This window comes from Balaenoptera physalus (assembly GCF_965194825.1).
Source record: "Balaenoptera physalus genome assembly, chromosome: 13".
NCBI classification, from domain to species: domain Eukaryota; kingdom Metazoa; phylum Chordata; class Mammalia; order Artiodactyla; family Balaenopteridae; genus Balaenoptera; species Balaenoptera physalus.
In genome coordinates this window covers 93056890-93071806 of record NC_138892.1, presented here as the reverse complement: position 1 = coordinate 93071806, position 14917 = coordinate 93056890, and positions in this window count along the sequence as shown.

Below are 14917 nucleotides of genomic sequence, written 5' to 3'. Positions count from 1 at the left end.
TGAAGGAAATGCTCATCTCCTGTATATACAGGATTATTTTCTGAAAACTAAACCCCAAATCTGAATCTGCAGGTGACTGAATTACAATGTAAATTAAATTCATAGCTTTAAGAGGTTCCTTATGTTAAAGTTAAGATACTGATTGGGGAAATAATGGGGTCCTGAAAGATTGGACAGATTGAAGGAAGCTGAGGACCTCGAACATCTGAATTCTGCCGAACTCCCCCTTCTAACAGAAACGGCTGTTCATCTCCCCTCCAAGCAGAGTAGCCTTCCCTTACCTGAAGAGACTGATGACATGTTCTGACATGTTCTGATGGGGGTCCTTGCAGGGGAATGATGATCCTCCTCAAGACCCATCTCCATGACCTCTCATTGCTTCTACACTTATAACCAGCCTCAAATCCTAGTAGGACCCAGGGGACTGAGTACAAAGCATGGCCCAGTAAGAGGTCCCACACATGCCAGAACAATTATCAGATTTTGCCAGTTTATAGTGATGGAAACCTGAGGAATAAAAATATGTATGAAATGGATTTTATTGTAATGGCAGCAAAGCTAAACCATCAGAAAGTCCCCACAGCCCACCCCAAGTTCTTTGAATTAATCATGCCATCACTAGGACTGAAAGAGATGGGCAGACTACAGAAGTTTAATCTGAATTGTCTTGTGCTGGTGAGCAGAAGTGTGGCTTCAATCACCTCCATAAAGTTATGGCTCCTCAACCAATTTCCAGACTTCAGTTTCTTCCCAGACCCAGAGTCCATTGATGAAGAAAAGGCCAGGTCCCCTTTAAGAAGATCCCCTGCTACCCTTTTAAAATGTGTACTGTAAATCTTCCTTTTACATTTTCCTAAAGGGACTGACAGCCATTTACCTAATTAACCATTTTCCAGCATACTGTGCATTGGGTAAAGTAATTTCCCACATTTTCCAGAGATTTCTGTTCAGTAGCTCACATCCAGCGTGAATTCCCAGGGACCCAAACGCAAATGTGGTCTACCAGTCAGAGTACAGAATTACAGAAATCAGGTGGAGGGAATTCCGGCTTGGATTCCTCCCAAAGTGGACCCAGTGATTCCCCATGGCTACTTCCCTAGTTCCAGAATGTAACTGACAGAATAACTCTTATGAACTGAACTGTGTCCCCCTCCAAAATTCCTATATTGAAGCCCTAACTCCCTGTACCTCAGAATGTGACTGTATTTAGAGACAGAGCCTCTAAAGAGGTGATTAAGTTAAAATGAAGCCCTTATAGAGGGCCCTAATCCAATCTGACTGGTATCCTTATAAGAAGAGGGGATTCGGACACACAGAGAGAGACACCAGGGATGACATGCACACAGAGGAAAGGCCATGTGAGGACAGAGCAAGAAGGTGGCCACCTGCAGGTCAAGAAGGGAGCCCTCAGGAGAAACCAACCAAAACCAACACCTTGATCTTGGACATCCAGCCTCCAGAACTGTGAGAAAATAAATTCCTACTGTTTAAGTCACCTAGTCTGTGGTGTTATGTTATGGTATGCCTAACAGACTAATACAATAACCATACTGATTCCCTAAGGAAGATTAAAGGAAAGAGCAAGTGAAAACTTCTATAACAGTCTCTACCTACAAAAAGAGTAAACCACATTTTCAGAAGGATCACAAAAATTAGTGTCACCATCAAGGACTTGAAGGATGAAGGATGATTATTCCTACCAAATCCCCATTTAACTCGCCTCTCTGGACTGTGCAGAAAATAAATGGATCTTAGGGAATAACAATGGGTTATTGTAAACTTATTCAGGTTTCAGCTCCAATGGCAACTGCTGTTCCAGATGTGATTCTTTTTCACCTGGAGCAAATAAACACAGACCTGAACTCCTATTATTTCTAGGGGTTCAGTGGTCTGGGGCATGTTGACATAACCCCTCTAAGATGGGCATGTTGCTGATCTTGTACCTCCTGTTACTAAAAAAGAGGTACAACAACAAACGAGCCTTTTCAGATTTTGGAGTCAACATACATACATCATTTGCACAGGCTGCTCTGACTAGTTTACTATGTAATCTATAAAATTATCTGTTTTGAGTAGGAGCCAGAGGAAGAGAAGGCTCTGCACCAGATGCAGCTTATCATGCAAGTTGCTCTACTGTCTGGTCCATATGATCCAATAGATCTAATGGTGCTTAAAGGGATGCTGTAGAAAGCCTGTGGCTGGTCATCATAAGTGAATCACAATATAGGTCTTCAGTATTTTGAAGCAGTTAATCTTTGCTTCCACTTCTACATATAACTATTCTCCATTTAACTATTCTCCCTAGCTTGTTCATGGGTCCTAATACAAACTGAATTCTTGAACATAAACCACCAATTAACTATTCATCTGAGCTACCCGTCATGAACTAGGTATTTTCTAAACCACCAAACTTGTGAAAATAGGGACCAGGTAGCTGATAAATGAAGAATGTGAGCCTGCTTTACAGTTGGTTTTATATAAATACTGGTACAACCTACAAGTGGCTGGTTAGAGTACTGTAGCCCATTCAGGGATGGACAGTGGTGAAAGGAAACTGTCCCAGCAGGCAGATCTTTGAGCAGAAAACTGGATATATTCATTTTGCCTGGAAGGAAAGATTTCCAGAGGTATGGATCTACGCTCATTCATGACCAGTGGCTAACCATTTCTCTAGGTGACTGGAGACTTGGAAAGAGCACAATTGTGACATTGATGACAACAAGGTCAGGGGAAGTTATTTGGACAGACCTCTCAGAATTGGCAAATAGTGTGAGGATATGTGTGCCTCATGTAACTGCTCACTAAAAAGGAATTTTAGCAGACAAGGCTCTTACCAATCAAATAGAAAACATGACCCAATTGTGAAGGTCAGTCACTTTTTCTCCAGTCACTTCTGTCATTGCCATATGGGCTCCTGAACAAAATGGCAACAGCAACAGGAGTGGAGATTCACAAGGGTTCAGCAACATGATTTTTCACTCAGCAAGGTCAATCTGAGACCATAATCTGCCATCAGCCGGAACCAACACTGAGCCCTCAATATGGCAACTAAGAAGAACTGAAGGTACATTGATTAATTGAATATGACCCATCATGGAAGAGGCATCAATTTGCTTCATTTCTTCATGTGGATTTGCCGTGTCTGCCATACTTCTGGCAAAACTGGTTTTTGTGGACTTATAGATGCTTTATTCACCCTCATAGTATTCCAAACAGCGTTAGTTGTAACCAAAGGACTCATTGTACAGTGAATGAAATGTGGTATTAGGCTCTTAATCAAGGGGTTCACTGCTCTCACCATGTTCTCCATCACTATGAAGCAGCTGGATTGATAGAACAGTGGAATGGCCTGAAGACTCAGTTATCATGCCAGGTTTTAGAGCTGGGATATTGCTTTTAGGAGCCAATATATGCTCTGATTCAGTGCCCAAACTATGATACTCTTTCTACCATAGCCAGAATTCATGACCTGGGAATCAAGAAATACATATGCGAGCAATTCCTCTCACCATTACACTTAATGATTCATTAGCAAAATTTTTACTTCCTCATCTCCACATTTTTGGGCTAAGCTGCTTTTAGGAGCCTTAGTTCCCAAGGGAGGACTGCTTCCACCAGAGGACATAGCTATAGTTTCACTGAACAGGAAGCTGAGACTGCTATCTGGACACCTGGGCTCTTTATTCCACTGAAATAACAGGCAAAGAAGGGGGTTACTGCACTGGTTGGGGTGGTTGACCCTGACTATTAAGGGGAAACTGGATTTCTCTTACCACTATGTAAGCAAGGAGGAGTATGCCTGGAACCCAGAAAATTCTCTGTAGTGCCATTTAGCATCTCACATTCTGTGGTGAAAGTTCATGGACCACAACAACCCAAAACAAGCAAGACTATTGATGTCAGAGATCCTTTGGGATTAATGCATTGGATCATAGGGAAACTTGGCCAGCTCAGGTTCTTTCTAAGGCAAAGAGAATATGAAATGAGGAGTAGAAGAGGGAACTTTTAAATACCACCATGTTACCAGTGGCAGAAACTAGAACTGTAATGGTTATAAATATTTTTTCCTTGCTTTGATATGAATATATTCAAATAGAGATGAACCAAGATTTTCCTCTCCCATTTACCTACTATCTAACTTAAAGTACTGATAATGACTTGCACCATATATCAGGATTTAATTACAGTTTCTCAAATGGGAAGAATGAGGCAGTTAGAAGAGGAATGAACATTCCCAAAATATGGATAAAATGGTACATGAGACTTTCTCTTTTGAAGGCAGGATTACCATGTTTTTGTTTGTACAAGGGATAGTTTCATCACATATTACAGAAGCAAGATTCTTCTATGGTTTTTGTTTGAAAGCTAAATATGGTTTAAAAATGTATATGTAATGCTAAATTGAAAAAGGAATAGATTGTGCTAAACTACGTTTTGTCTATTAGTTTATTCCTCTCTTACCTATGACTTGGAACTAAGTATGTTCTGGATTAGAGTTGACCAAGAGGGAAATTTGCAAAAAGTTTAGTAGTCAGAAGTGAAACAGGGGCCATTACTTTCAACAAGCCATGGCAGTCAGACACAGTGACAGATAGACGTGGAGAAGTCCAGAGAGGTCCAGATTCCTGTGGTCTTCCTGACTTCTGGCCTGCCCACTGATGGGGGTCCCAAGCCAACTACCAAATGCTTGACTGCTGTTCCCATGAAGGCAGCAGCTTCCACAGCCTTCTCCATGAGCTGCACTTTCACAATTCTATGCCAGTTACCAGACACACAGCTTTTGGGATTCTCCTACAAACTCCAACTTGCATATTTTCACCAAAGCTTCATGTTTGAGCTTCCAAACTGTTTGGTCTTGGAATTCTTTTATACTCTTAAAAACTACTGAAGACCCCAAAGAGTTTCAGTATACATGGGTTATAGCTACAAATATTATAAATTAAAACTGAGACTTTTTTAAAACACAAAATACACACACACACACACATTCCATCTCAATATGACCTCAAGCCATGTAACCTCTGAAATTCCCCACCATACACTAATGAGAGACTGAAAGAGAAAAAGGAAAATACATCTCAGCACTGTTATTAAGATATTTTTGACCTTGCAGACTTCCTGAAAGGGTCTTTATGACCACTGAAAAGGTCTCAGGGATGTCAGGGTGTCCCCAGACATCACTTTGAGAACCCACATTCTGGGCCATTGTGATTAGTGACTTTCTGATCTTTCATTCTCCTCTTCAGTTCTTCATTCCTCCCCGTCTCACATTTGTGTGAGTTCTAATTTCTATAGACAACCTCTACCTCCCTTAATACTTTTATTAATTTGCTAGGGCTGCTTTAACAAAATATTACAGACTGGGTGGCTTAAATAACAGAATTTATTTTCTCACAGTCCTGGAGGCTGGAAGTCCAAGATCAAGATGCCAGCAGGATTGGTTTCTTCTGAGGCTTCTCTCCTTGGCTTGTAGATGGCTGCCCTCTTGCAGCTTCTTCACATGGTCTTTTCTCTGTTAGTGCACATTCCTGGGGACTCTCATATGTGTCCGAATTTTCTCTTTTTTTAGAACATCAGCCTTATTAGGTTAGGGCCCACCATAATTGCCTCATTTTTTTTTTTTTTTTTTGGCTGCATTGGGTGTTCATTGCTGTGCACGGGCTTTCTTCAGTTGTGGCGAGCGGGGGCTACTCTTCGTTGTGGTGTGCAGGCTTCTCATTGTGGTGGCCTCTCTTGTTGTGGAGCACAGGCTCTAGACGCGTGGGCTTCAGTAGTTGTGGCATGCAGGCTCAGTAGTTGTGGCTCGTGGGCTCTAGAGTGCAGGCTCAGTAGTTGTGGCGCACGGGCTTAGTTGCTCTGCAGCATGTGGGATCTTCCTGGACCAGGGCTCCAACCCGTGTCCCCTGCATTGGCAGGTGGATTCTTAACCGCTGTGCCACACAGGGAAGTCCCGCAACCTCATTTTAATTTAATTATCTCTTTAAAGGCCCCATCTCTAAATACGGTCACATTCTGAGGTACTGGGGGTTACAGCCTCAATATATGAATTTGGGGGAATACAATTCAGGCCATAACACTACTTTTGGTCACTCTGTGTTTCTGGCTACATTCTGACTGATACACTCCTAAAATCTTTGGCCAGAAAACCTATTTTATATGAACAGCTTCACAGTTTAGCCAGACAGAATGAATGTTACAAGTCAGGACTCGTGGCCCATTGTAAACATGCTTTGTCATAAAGAGGTCTTTTGTATATAATCTCCGGACATAATAAATAAGGAAGAGTAACCAGAATCTAACTTAGAACCCATTCTCTTCTCTCCTCGTACTAATTTCTTCTCAACCCTTTTAAAATTCAAAAGGTGAAGTGATATGGAAACTATGATCAAATATCAGCCCTGAAGCTTATAAGAAATACATTGTTCATGTTAATAAATTGTGGATTATTGTTTCTCTGCATATTTATTTACCAATGAACCAAAGGTTATTCTCTCCGTCTGTAAATTAAATGGATTTGTAATTAGAGCCTTTGTTTAATTTGCTTTAAAGAGCATTCCTGTTTACGTGTGGCCCGCAATTCCATTTTTAAATGTAATTGCTTCTAAATCCCAGAGGATGCTAATGTAGATTCAGACCAATACATTTTAATACCAGAATTATGATTAAGGGTCAACAATGCAAAATCTTATAAAGAAAGCTTAGTGCAACTTTGTCTGTGGCTTTTCGGTTGGTGGCTTCTGACTACATGTTGCTGAGAAGTTAACCTCCAGAAGCCCCAGGACACTGTATACCTGACACTGCTTCCCCAACCATATGCATCGTGGAGAGCGTCTAGAGTACAAACTTTTCAATAAGTCAGTCTTTTCCCAGGCAGAACTCAGGAAGAAGGAAAAAAAGAATTACAATCCAAGCAGCTTCAATTTTCATCTCTGTATTGCACACCTCCAAAAAGTCATCTCCAAAGGTTAGAGGGGACTTAGATGGAGCCAAGGATATTTCAATTATGTTGTAGCACATGGCTCAGCCGTGTCCTGAAGCAAAACGTTTTATCCAAACTTTTCACATCACAAATTCTGCCCTAAGCCAGTTCCCAGGCTGGGCAAATGTACATACTGCCCATTTCTGAAGTCACTGTATGTCACTGGAAAGGAATGAGATGAAGAAATTTGTTTTTATCTGGACTCTTCTCAGAGAAAACTGGTTATAGATGGAAAGAATAAACTCGGAAGGTGGAAGGTTAGAGAGGGTTAGACGTCGTAACAGCCTGCTAACCCTGCCTTCCTTCTAAGGAAACTACATCTGATTAACCACAGGGTTTTTTGTGTTTTGGTTTTTTCTTTTGCTAAGAGGGGAATGCAAGTTTCAGGCCAAAACTGACTTTCTGAGGATTATTTTAGAAAAGCTGAGAACTGCCATAGCTAGTTCTCTTTCTTTATCCTTCTCTCACATCTTATTCAGTTACTTCTCAAAATAAAAGTTAAAGGACCATTCAAAGAAAAGTAATTTGAAAAAGTCACTAAATTATTACAACCATCAAAGAGCCGCCATTTCTCAGCCTGACTCTGCCTCTGCTGCCCTCCCACAGCATGAAGAGATTAAAATAGGCCAAGTCATTCCCTAAAAACCATGTGCTATATATCAGTGTTTGTGCCTCCCTCCACCAAAAATTGATATGTTGAAATCCTAATCCCCAAAGTGAAGACAGTAGGAGGTGGGGCCTTTGGGAGGTGCTGAGGTCATGAGGGTGGAGCCCTCATGAATGGGATTAGTGCCCTTATAAGAGAGATCCCTGAGAACTCCCTTGCTCCTTCCACCATGTGAGGACACAGTGAGAAATCTGCAGTCTGCCACTGGAAGAGGGTTCTCAGGAGAACCCTACCACGCTGGCACCCTGATCTTGGGACTTCCAGCCTCCAGAACTATGAGAAATAAATTTCTGTTGTTTATAAGCTACCCAGGCCATGATATTTAGTTACAGCAACCCAAACAGACTAAGACAACATGCAACCATCCCTACCTCAGCTTCATACATGTTAAAGACTCTGCTTAAAGACTCACACCACATTAAACAAGCACGAAACTGAGATTTCAATGTCAAAAATACTTTATTAAAAAACAGCTATGTGACTAGACCATGTTAAGTGTTATGGAAGTTACAATGAGAAATATACAACATGGTCCTTTCTGTCAAAGAACAGAGAATGTACTTAGAAAAACAAGATTAAGGCTCCCCCAAACCTTGGGCTATTTTATATAAGCTTCTGCTCTTCATTTGGCACATCTACAATATGGAGTGTATCAAAGTAGAATTATTGTGGGAACGGATCTCCATTTTGTGAGTGTGTGTGTGCATGTGTTTGAGATATGGAACTTCTCAGATCTACATAGTGACCTCATGGCCAAACTGCAAAGGTACAGAATTCAAAGTATTCAGCAGTAGGCAAATTTCAGCTGCAGAAATGGAGGAAACAGCCTGAATTACAGGGAAAATGAAGAGGAGAGAAAGATTCCCCCAGAAACTTAATCATGCTGGACCCCTTATCTGGATAATTCGGGGAGAAATGAGAAAACTGTTTTTGCAATTTTGTCTGTTTTAGATAGATTAGCAGGATAATTGTCTTGACTCCCCTCTTCCCCCAGTGGGTGGAGACACAGCTGGGCTTTGTGTAGAGACCAAGCCAATCTTGATCCAAATGAGGGGTCATTGCAGTAGGATTGCAAAAATGAGCCTCTACCCTCTCCTCTGCTCTTCTTGTAATCTGGGCTGTGAAAGACCTTTTTCTCTGTGCTGGGATATAATTAAAGCTTATCAAATTATCTCACTCATTCCCTCTACACAATTGCTCTCTGTATTGTGTTTTTTACTATTTTGTCCAGGTGGCTTTAAAATTTTCTCAAGAACAACTTTTGGATAATTCTTGAGGAGATCCGTATCCTTCACAACCAAAGCTTTATTTCTAGTTATACATAGCTTTCCCTTTCACATGCATGACTCTGCTGTAATCTAAAGGGTTTACTTTCCTCATTTATTCATTCATTCAGTCATACTTGTTGAATAAATTGTTTCATAAATATGGGATGAGTGAGAGAGTAAGTTTCTCCCCTTAGTTCTGGAACCAACATGGATCCACCAGTTGGGTCTACCAGAGATGACTAGCATCAGGGAAAGAAGAAAATCTTAGAAACCTACTTCTGCAAAATGCCTTATTATACTATATTAGTCCCACACAGTTGAAGGAGGTGTTCTACAAATATGATTCTGGAGACTCACTTTATAATATCAACATGGTTTGGATTCTGAGTCACTTTCACTTATGCAGTTTCTCTTAAATGGCAAAATGCTGCAGACATACACATCAAACTAAATGAATTTGTACTTGGATCCTGACATCTAATTTTCCTGGTGTTGTTAATATTTGTCATTTGTTTCTAAACCAGCTCCAACACATGCACACATTTCCAAAAATACGGGTTAATTACTCAGAACTGTACACATGATCATTCCAAGACAATAAAAGCAAGAAGAATTACCGATAGTCTACTATACCACAATTTTTATATAATTGACTAACCTTAATTCTTTGTTGTTTGTGAATGTCTTTTCCTTATACACTTCCCCCATATGTGTTTTGTGCTTTATAAAAGTTCTTCCTGTTATTTCTGAGTGTGCTCAAAGCAGATAGGTTTTCTCTGTACTTATCAGTGTTTATGATGTCTTCTGAGTTAACATAATCTGTCAATCTGGCGTGTTTCTCAAACACTTAAAATTCACTGAAAATTTGAAGGGGAAAATTCACTGTGTCTCTAATTCTAGCTGGAGCATATGTTCTAGCTTGTGCTAAACAATTTACCCAGCAGGCTTCAAAATATTTTTTTAAAAATTAATCGCCCTCAAGGTCAGAATCAGCAACTTTCCATCTAGACATAACAGTAAAAGTTAAAACTCTGCAAATCAAGAAGCTAAGCTTTTTACTATAACTCATCATAGCAAAAATTTATAAAGTTAATAAAATGTGCTCACATTTTCACAAGTTTAAAGTTTTATAAATATTTGCATTTATCCTTATTTCCATATAGCTAAGGACAAAAATATCAAATATATTTTATGTCTATGGTAAAATGCTGAGTTTAAAAAAACTAGGAACACTAAAATGTTAATAGTTATTATCTCAGAGATTAGGCTCATTGATTTTGGTTTTTTTGTTGTATTTTTAAAATTTTCTACATGAACACACATTACTTTGAAAATATGTTTTAGGGCATTCCAAGTAACCAAACATCTGTCTTCCTATTTAAAGGGACTAAATTAATTTCATATTTTTCACATCCTCAAATTCATTCCATCAGGAATTTTAGAAAAATCTAATTTTCCTGTCAATGGTCAACAAACCAATATTTCGCTTAGCATAAGTCAATAATTCATGGAACTTACCAATAAAAGCTGGAGATGATAAAAGTAAATGTTGAAACAGTTCTTTAGACTTCTTTATTTTAAGGCAACATTTTTTTGTAAATCTATTTCTCCACTTAGATTATATAAGTGATCTTAATGTGCATTGTTAAAATAGACATGAAAATCACCTGTACCTTGAAATATATATATAATTATTATTATTATTATTTCAGAAAATGGTGTGATTTTACATAAGTGAAATGAATACTTAGGAAACTGATGATGGATAAAACTTAGAATTCACTTGCCATATTACTAGAATTCATTTGCATCATGTTTTATTTTAATGCATTTGGCAAGACCCATGCTGTAACAGTAAAATTTTCCCAAAAGCAGCTGAACTAAATGCCTCAAATAATACAGGACAATCCTGACAGGAAGAAAAGAGAAAGCAATATAATTAGTCAATAGGTTTTTAGTACCTGCTTTATGCCCAGCTGAAACCTGTTCAACAAGTGAAAAGAAAGAAGAAATAAATTTCTTATAGCTCATATAAGAATTTCTTTCTTTCTTTCTTATATTAAATTTATTTATTTATTATATTAAATTTATTAATTTATGTCTTATATAGCTATAAGAAATAAAGCTTATAGCTCACTGAAGAGATACAACAAACCTCATTAAAAAAAATTCAGAACAGTTAGGCATGAAATTTTGTGCTTTGATTATAAGAACAATAGATATTCAGAGAAAAAGGAAAAGGGGGGGGAAGGCTGAATGACAATCATGAAAGGCTTTCTGAAGGAGAGAAAATTCAGGAAGGTCCAAGAAGGATGGGTATGGTCTGGTTAGAAGACAAGGAGAGACATTATTTCAGAAGATGGAAACTGAATAAAGACAATAAGGCCATTAATTTACATTTGGTGGGGGAAATGAAAGGCATGAGGAGGAAAGGAATGAGACTATCTGATGGGCAGAAGCAACAGAGTGAAGTGCAATAAAGTGAAGGTAAGAGGACGGGAACTATAAACCCATCTTCACTCGGCCAGGCACATGCAACTAAACATCCTGAGTCCAACCAATCTCCAGGCAAGGCTCCCCGGAGTCCCAGAGGAATTTATCATCAATTCAGAATATCAAATATCAGGCTTGGTATGGAGTGAACATGAGCAGATGGCTTGGATCTTGTGCTTAACACAAGGCTTCATGTTGAGACACTTCTCCAAAGGGTTATTTTGTTTTAAATTTGGCTCCTCTGGGATTCTATTCCATTCCTCAACTCTCCTTGTCCTTCTTTGGGCTCTAATTCATGGATCTCAGGCTCATTAAGTAGAACAACACTTCTGGCTCTATCTTTGCTGTGGGATTTGAAGCTGACCTTTCTCATAGTTACATTCTACAAAAGTCATATAATTTATAATTTGAAAATCTATGAATAGATAATGTGATACATAAATGCTACGTCTTTTTCAACTAGTTGTAGGAAGTTGGTATTCGATGCTTATGCAAATTTACTCAGTTAAAACTGCGTAATTTATGAGAGGAAAGTTGAATCTAATCTTTTCTGCTTGGGAGTTTGAAAAGAATGAAGGGGAAATCATTGGAATGAATATGGATTTGTTTTGAACAACGGAAACTCATATGTAGAAATGATTTATAGGGCATTCAATTCAGCTTCCTGACAATGCTGAATTGCTTCCTACCAGAAGAGCTCAGAGGTTAAGTTCAGACTATTTTAAACTATGATTCAGCTGCTACCAAACATCAAGGAGAACTTGTATGAGTCCTGGGCAATATAGTTTAATATAAAGTGGTGACCTGACTATAATCAACAATATTGTATGTATATTTGAAAGGTGCTAAAAGAGTAGGTCTTAAAAGTTCTTATCACAAGTAAAAACAAAAATTCTAACTATGTGAGGTGATAAATACTAACTAAATTTATTGTGGTGATCATTTCACAATATATATATACATCAAATTATTATATTGTACACTTTCAAGTTATATGATGTTATATGTCAATTGTATCTCAATAAAACTGGAAAATAAATAGATAAATAAACATACGGCCTTCTTCTGTAAACTACTACCTATCCACATCTAAACATATTTTCTGCTTGCAATTACATATAAAGTCCCTGCCTTAGTCTGGCTTATTGAATCAATATTTTAGGATATAGCCTGTCCCTGGGAGAGTATATTAAAAAGACAAGGCTTGTATAGCACAGGGAGATCAGCTCGGTGCTTTGTGACCACCTAGAGGGGTGGGATAGGGACGGTGGGAGGGAGACGCAAGAGGGAGGAGATATGGGGATATATGTATATGTATAGCTGATTCACTTTGTTATAAAGCAGAAACTAACACACCACTGTAAAGCAATTATACTCCAATAAAGATGTTAAAAAAAAAAAAAGACAAGCCTTACTATTATCTGTCTTAGCCTTGGTCCAATAAATTCAGATAACCTCATCACTACCCCATGCCCTACACTTTAGCTGCCACAACAAAGCAAGTTACAGATGATTAAGCTTGTTGGAGACAATTCCCCTGCCCTTCCTCTGGCTTCTGTAAAGGTAAACCCAGCTGATGCAACACCTTGTTATGTAATCCCCACGTGAAAGCTGAATGAATGAATAAATAAATGAACAATCTTAAATCCAGTCATAAGCCCAAATCTCACGGTGTCAATAGCCAGCCTTAGATATCCATCTTTCAGTGGATTTCCATAACTTTTAAAATAATAACCAAATCTTCAACTTGGCATACAGGCCCTGTTAGTTTGGTCCTGGCTACTTGTTCAGTCTTATCATATACCATCCACTCACTTCTGTGCTCCGCCTTACACAAGCCTTCTTTTTCTTTCTCCAGTATGTCCTGCTTCCTCCAGCCTCAGATTCCTCATAAGTATAGCGTTACTTACTCAGCAGAAACTCTTGGTTCCCAACCCCCTCCCATCATTTTCCTGGCCAAATGCAACTCATCTTTCAGCTCTCAACTCCAATGTTGCTTTCTCAAGAACACCTTCCTGATGCCCCCAAATAGATCAATTCTCCTTGATACATGCCTTTATATTTCCCCTGCAATTTTTATTCAGAGCACTTATCACTGATTATGATTAGCAACGGCCCTAGTACATATTAGGGCTTTAATAATTTTATAAGACTGAATGAAGAGCATGCTGTGTGTGTCATTCTAGACCTGAAGTTTCTGTTGAACGCAGATACGGCAACCACATTGGTATGGGAAAATGCTCTTGGTTTTGGTCTTGGATCATAGGAATTCCTGAGGTTTCAATCTTAGAATAATCAAATGACTTATCAAAAGAGAGAAGTAAAGTATATGTGTTTAACTATGTATGTATCATTTGAGAAATATGAAGATTTGAGGAAGATGGAGACTACCAGCACCCAGACCCACTGTGGCACAAAGGGATTGTCCACCCCACTCAACTTCTTCTTTTCATTCCATCCACACTCGCTCAGATGGAAAGGGATCTTTGAAAGACCAAGGAAAGAAGCAAAGACATCATAAGTTTTTTTTTAAACCGAAGAGTGTGTGGATATTAGTAAGACATTTATTTTTGTATCTCTTAGATGTTCTAAACAATCTAGAACAGCTAATCCACTATTAAAGAGAATTGTGTCAGTCAGTATGAGCTAGGTTATGCTTCAGTAAAAATCAACCCCAAAATCTCAGTGACTAAACACAGCACAGACCTGTTTCTCACTCCCTCTTTCATGCCCAGTGTGAATCGACCTCAGAATTCTGCTCATTATAGTCACTCGAGGACTGAGACTAAACGGAGGTCCATCTTAATACACGTTTCCTTGATAAACCACAGCATGGCATGGGGCAACAAAAATCATGCACTAGCTGGTAAAGTTACCTCTGGAAGTGACACACGTCACTTTAGCTCACATTTCATTAGCCAAAACAAGTCATGGTCATGCCTAACTACAAAATTAAGACAGTGTAATCCTACCACCTGCCAATATTGAGATGAAAAAATTCTAATGACTAACACAGCAACCATAAGAATTGATAACAGCCATTCCAGTACAAAACAAAGGTTATCATGACCTTGGTTTTTCTTTGCACCAGCAGAACTGGGACTTGTGCAGGGTAGAAGAGACCACGGAGAGAAAGAACTCGCAGAAATCCAAATAAGATTAACTCAGAAGTGGCAACTCAACAGGAAAAAGAAAGAAGTAAAATGGTTGCTCACACCCACCTGCTTCCTCTGGATGACATATGTGATTGTGACCAACTAATGTAAAATTGTTTCTTTTCTAGAAATACATTGCATGGGCACACACATAACAGAGGAGTTAAACTATTTTAGTGTGATTATTATTCAAGGAAAGGTATTTAGGGGGAGAAATGACAATGTTTTTTTAGTAGAGATCTGAAACAGCTTCAAAATGTTGAAAACATTGAGGCTGTATAAAAAATATTGAAGGTAAGGGAACCCAGTAAAGAAAAACTTTTAGAAGAGAAAGTGGGTCTCACTAAGAATCCTA